We start from the raw sequence: 6,000 nt of genomic DNA, 5'->3' as shown, positions 1-6,000 counted from the left end.
GTCTAATTGCCCATGTGGAGCTCTTTCCAGGAACACGCTATTTAGAGTTGGCAGGAGGGATCAGCAAGCCTCTCTGACCGGTCTCTAGCGGAGGGGAGAGGGACACATTAATATGAGGAGGTTTGAAAAATATTGTCCGCGCTAATCAAAAGACCGACAGGCCAATTAAGTCCTTCTCGTGGTTGGAGAGAATGTCCTCCGCTGACTGCAGACAAGGCTCAGCGAAACACGCGAAATGCTACAGAGAGTATCACAAAAAGGCCTCAAATAAAACCTAAGCCAACTGAAATGTTAGTGTTAACGTGTTTGGAGGGTTCGATGAATCCGTCAAGGAGCCACAGTTTTCTGACATTCTACTGGAAAAAGGCAAGACAAAGACTTTAATGCATAAAGAGAAAACAAAACTCTTGTGAGATGCAACAATCAATACACAACCCAAACTAGGATATTGAACCACGACTTACTGCACTAAACATCTTGGAGATATCATTCTTGACCTGCTGAATTTGATGGCAACTCTCCCAAAATCTCTCCAAATCTCATTCTCTCCAGGGATAGGGAGGCGCCCCCGCCGCACATTACCGATGTCGTGCGATCGTATAGCCTAAAAGGTATTGGCGTCTCCCCCTGCATGCTGGGTAAAGTGGAACCAGACGTGGTTGGACACCTGCGTGGTGTACGGTGGCGGGTGTCCTTCTACGGTCTCCTCTAGCTCGCAGTCCTGTAGTCATTTATCACCACTGTTATGTATGGAGCAGGACATGCTAGAGGAAATGACTGAACCTGACTCCCTTCCATCAAAGGACCTGACCTCCTGGCTGGCTCCCATGAAACATGCAATACCGATGCATCTACAGCGGTGTATATCACAAGACCTATAGGCTACACAAGGGGGTGTCTGCTCACTGTTTGGCTGCCTCCCCAATGTGATCTTTGAATAAAGCTTCGGTGATACAATAATGTTTGGACAGGTCACGAGACCCAACCTCCAGCTGTTTAACATGCCTAATATCCATAGCCTCGTTTAAGGAGTATGAACCTCCTATTTAGGTCAATAATAGCTTTGTACGGTATGACATAATTGTATATATATATATATATATATACTGTATATTATGTTAATACTATGAGTGACTAACTCAAACTGAGGCTAAAAACTGAGGCTTATGAAGGAAGGAAAAATTGAAATAGAGATGTTTTACTAAAAGCTGTTAGCCGACTTCCATGCTTTCTTGTGCCGAGCCAAATAATGTAACGTGACGACATTGTAAATGTAAACGACTCCGCCATTTGATAGTCATCTTCAGCTCCCAAAAGCTCCCCCCTGCGGGGACAGTAAAAAAAGAGGTGCTTTTCAGATCCCCTCTGTCCCCCAGATGGAGAAAAGGCCTTAGTCAGATAGACTCACAGAGGGCGGTTAACCCTCTTCCTCCCCTGACAAACCATTAGTTCCAATTCACAAGAGAAAGAAATGTGGCTTTTTTTAAATGATCTTTTAATGGCTTTTTCAAGATTTGACCCCTCCTGTAGATAATTATCTTTTAATGGCTTTTTCTAGATTTGACCCCTCCTGTAGATAATTATCTTTTAATGACTTTTTCAAGAGTTGACCCCTTCAAGATTTGACCCCTCCTGTAGATAATTATCTTTTAATGGCTTTTTCAAGAGTTGACCCCTCCTGTAGATAATTATCTTTTAATGGCTTTTTCAAGAGTTGACCCCTCCTGTAGATAATTATCTTTTAATGGCTTTTTCAAGAGTTGACCCCTCCTGTAGATAATTATATTTTAATGGCTTTTTCAAGAGTTGACCCCCTCCTGTAGATAATTATCTTTTAATGGCTTTTTCTAGATTTGACCCCTCCTGTAGATAATTATCTTTTAATGACTTTTTCAAGAGTTGACCCCCTCCTGTAGATAATTATCTTTTAATGGCTTTTTCTAGATTTGACCCCTCCTGTAGATAATTATCTTTTAATGACTTTTTCAAGAGTTGACCCCTTCAAGATTTGACCCCTCCTGTAGATAATTATCTTTTAATGGCTTTTTCAAGAGTTGACCCCTCCTGTAGATAATTATCTTTTAATGGCTTTTTCAAGAGTTGACCCCTCCTGTAGATAATTATCTTTTAATGGCTTTTTCAAGATTTGACCCCTCCTGTAGATAATTATCTTTTAATGGCTTTTTCAAGAGTTGACCCCCTCCTGTAGATAATTATCTTTTAATGGCTTTTTCAAGAGTTGACCCCTCCTGTAGATAATTATCTTTTAATGGCTTTTTCAAGAGTTGACCCCTCCTGTAGATAATTATCTTTTAATGGCTTTTTCAAGAGTTGACCCCTCCTGTAGATAATTCTATTTTAATGGCTGTTTCAAGAGTTGACCCCTCCTGTAGATAATTATCTTTTAATGGCTTTTTCAAAAGTTGACCACTCCTGTAGATAATTATCTTTTAATGGCTTTTTCAAGATTTGACCCCTCCTGTAGATAATTATCTTTTAATGGCTTTTTCAAGAGTTGACCCCTCCTGTAGATAATTATCTTTTAATGGCTTTTTCAAGAGTTGACCCCCTCCTGTAGATAATTATCTTTTAATGGCTTTTTCAAGAGTTGACCCCTCCTGTAGATAATTATCTTTTAATGGCTTTTTCAAGAGTTGACCCATCCTGTAGATAATTATCTTTTAATGGCTTTTTCAAGAGTTGACCCCTCCTGTAGATAATTCTATTTTAATGGCTTTTTCAAGAGTTGACCCCTCCTGTAGATAATTATCTTTTAATGGCTTTTTCAAAAGTTGACCACTCCTGTAGATAATTATCTTTTAATGGCTTTTTCAAGATTTGACCCCTCCTGTAGATAATTATCTTTTAATGGCTTTTTCAAGATTTGACCCCTCCTGTAGATAATTATCTTTTAAAGGCTTTTTCAAGATTTGACCCCCTCCTGTAGATAATTATCTTTTAATGGCTTTTTCAAGAGTTGACCCCTCCTGTAGATAATTATCTTTTAATGGCTTTTTCAAGAGTTGACCCATCCTGTAGATAATTATATTTTAATGGCTTTTTCAAGAGTTGACCCCTCGTGTAGATAATGATCTTTTAATGGCTTTTTCAAGAGTTGACCTCTCCTGTAGATAATTATCTTTTAATGGATTTTTCAAGAGTTGACCCCTCCTGTAGATAATTATCTTTTAATGGCTTTTTCAAGAGTTGACCCCTCCTGTAGATAATTCTCTTTTAATGGCTTTTTCAAGAGTTGACCCCTCCTGTAGATAATTATCTTTTAATGGCTTTTTCAAGAGTTGACCCCTCGTGTAGATAATGATCTTTTAATGGCTTTTTCAAGAGTTGACCTCTCCTGTAGATAATTATCTTTTAATGGCTTTTTCAAGAGTTGACCCCTCCTGTAGATAATTATCTTTTAATGGCTTTTTCAAGAGTTGACCCCTCCTGTAGATAATTCTCTTTTAATGGCTTTTTCAAGAGTTGACCCCTCCTGTAGATAATTATCTTTTAATGGCTTTTTCAAGAGTTGACCCCTCCTGTAGATAATTATCTTTTAATGGCTTTTTCAAGAGTTGACCCCCTCCTGTAGATAATTATCTTTTAATGGCTTTTTCAAAAGTTGACCCCTCCTGTAGATAATTATCTTTTAATGGCTTTTCAAGAGTTGACCCCTCCTGTAGATAATTATCTTTTAATGGCTTTTTCAAGAGTTGACCCCCTCCTGTAGATAATTATCTTTTAATGGCTTTTTCAAGAGTTGACCCCTCCTGTAGATAATTATCTTTTAATGGCTTTTTCAAAAGTTGACCCCTCCTGTAGATAATTATCTTTTAATGGCTTTTTCAAGATTTGACCCCTCCTGTAGATAATTATCTTTTAAAGGCTTTTTCAAGATTTGACCCCCTCCTGTAGATAATTATCTTTTAATGGCTTTTTCAAGAGTTGACCCCTCCTGTAGATAATTATCTTTTAATGGCTTTTTCAAGAGTTGACCCATCCTGTAGATAATTATCTTTTAATGGCTTTTTCAAGAGTTGAACCCTCCTGTAGATAATTATCTTTTAAAGGCTTTTTCAAGATTTGACCCCTCCTGTAGATAATTATATTTTAATGGCTTTTTCAAGAGTTGACCCCTCGTGTAGATAATGATCTTTTAATGGCTTTTTCAAGAGTTGACCTCTCCTGTAGATAATGATCTTTTAATGGCTTTTTCAAGAGTTGACCCCTCCTGTAGATAATTCTATTTTAATGGCTTTTTCAAGATTTGACCCCTTCCTGTAGATAATTCTCTTTTAATGGCTTTTTCAAGAGTTGACCCCTCCTGTAGATAATTATCTTTTAATGGCTTTTTCAAGAGTTGACCCATCCTGTAGATAATTATATTTTAATGGCTTTTTCAAGAGTTGACCCCTCGTGTAGATAATGATCTTTTAATGGCTTTTTCAAGAGTTGACCTCTCCTGTAGATAATTATCTTTTAATGGCTTTTTCAAGAGTTGACCCCTCCTGTAGATAATTCTATTTTAATGGCTTTTTCAAGAGTTGACCCCTCCTGTAGATAATTATATTTTAATGGCTTTTTCAAGAGTTGACCCCTCCTGTAGATAATTATCTTTTAATGGCTTTTTCAAGATTTGACCCCTCCTGTAGATAATTATCTTTTAATGGCTTTTTCAAGATTTGACCCCCTCCTGTAGATAATTATCTTTTAATGGCTTTTTCAAGAGTTGACCCCTCCTGTAGATAATGATCTTTTAATGGCTTTTTCAAGAGTTGACCCATCCTGTAGATAATTCTATTTTAATGGCTTTTTCAAGAGTTGACCCCCTCCTGTAGATAATTCTATTTTAATGGCTTTTTCAAGAGTTGACCCCCTCCTGTAGATAATTATCTTTTAATGGCTTTTTCAAGAGTTGACCCCTCCTGTAGATAATGATCTTTTAATGGCTTTTTCAAGAGTTGACCCCTCCTGTAGATAATTATCTTTTAATGGCTTTTTCAAGAGTTGACCCCTCCTGTAGATAATTATCTTTTAAAGGCTTTTTCAAGATTTGACCCCTCCTGTAGATAATTGTCTTTTAATGGCTTTTTCAAGAGTTGACCCCTCCTGTAGATAATTATCTGTTAATTGCTTTTTCAAGAGTTGACCCATCCTGTAGATAATTATATTTTAATGGCTTTTTCAAGAGTTGACCCCTCGTGTAGATAATGATCTTTTAATGGCTTTTTCAAGAGTTGACCTCTCCTGTAGATAATTATCTTTTAATGGCTTTTTCAAGAGTTGACCCCTCCTGTAGATAATTCTATTTTAATGGCTTTTTCAAGAGTTGACCCCTCCTGTAGATAATTATATTTTAATGGCTTTTTCAAGAGTTGACCCCTCCTGTAGATAATTATCTTTTAATGGCTTTTTCAAGATTTGACCCCTCCTGTAGATAATTATCTTTTAATGGCTTTTTCAAGATTTGACCCCCTCCTGTAGATAATTATCTTTTAATGGCTTTTTCAAGAGTTGACCCCTCCTGTAGATAATGATCTTTTAATGGCTTTTTCAAGAGTTGACCCATCCTGTAGATAATTCTATTTTAATGGCTTTTTCAAGAGTTGACCCCCTCCTGTAGATAATTCTATTTTAATGGCTTTTTCAAGAGTTGACCCCCTCCTGTAGATAATTATCTTTTAATGGCTTTTTCAAGAGTTGACCCCTCCTGTAGATAATGATCTTTTAATGGCTTTTTCAAGAGTTGACCCCTCCTGTAGATAATTATCTTTTAATGGCTTTTTCAAGAGTTGACCCCTCCTGTAGATAATTATCTTTTAAAGGCTTTTTCAAGATTTGACCCCTCCTGTAGATAATTGTCTTTTAATGGCTTTTTCAAGAGTTGACCCCTCCTGTAGATAATTATCTGTTAATTGCTTTTTCAAGAGTTGACCCCTCCTGTAGATAATTATCTTTTAATGGCTTTTTCAAGATTTGACCCCCTCCTGTAGATAATTA

Source organism: Oncorhynchus kisutch, linkage group LG7 (assembly GCF_002021735.2).
Source record: "Oncorhynchus kisutch isolate 150728-3 linkage group LG7, Okis_V2, whole genome shotgun sequence".
Classification (NCBI taxonomy): Eukaryota; Metazoa; Chordata; class Actinopteri; order Salmoniformes; family Salmonidae; genus Oncorhynchus; species Oncorhynchus kisutch.
The sequence above is the reverse complement of the archived record's forward strand: the minus strand, read 5'-3'. Positions refer to the sequence as shown.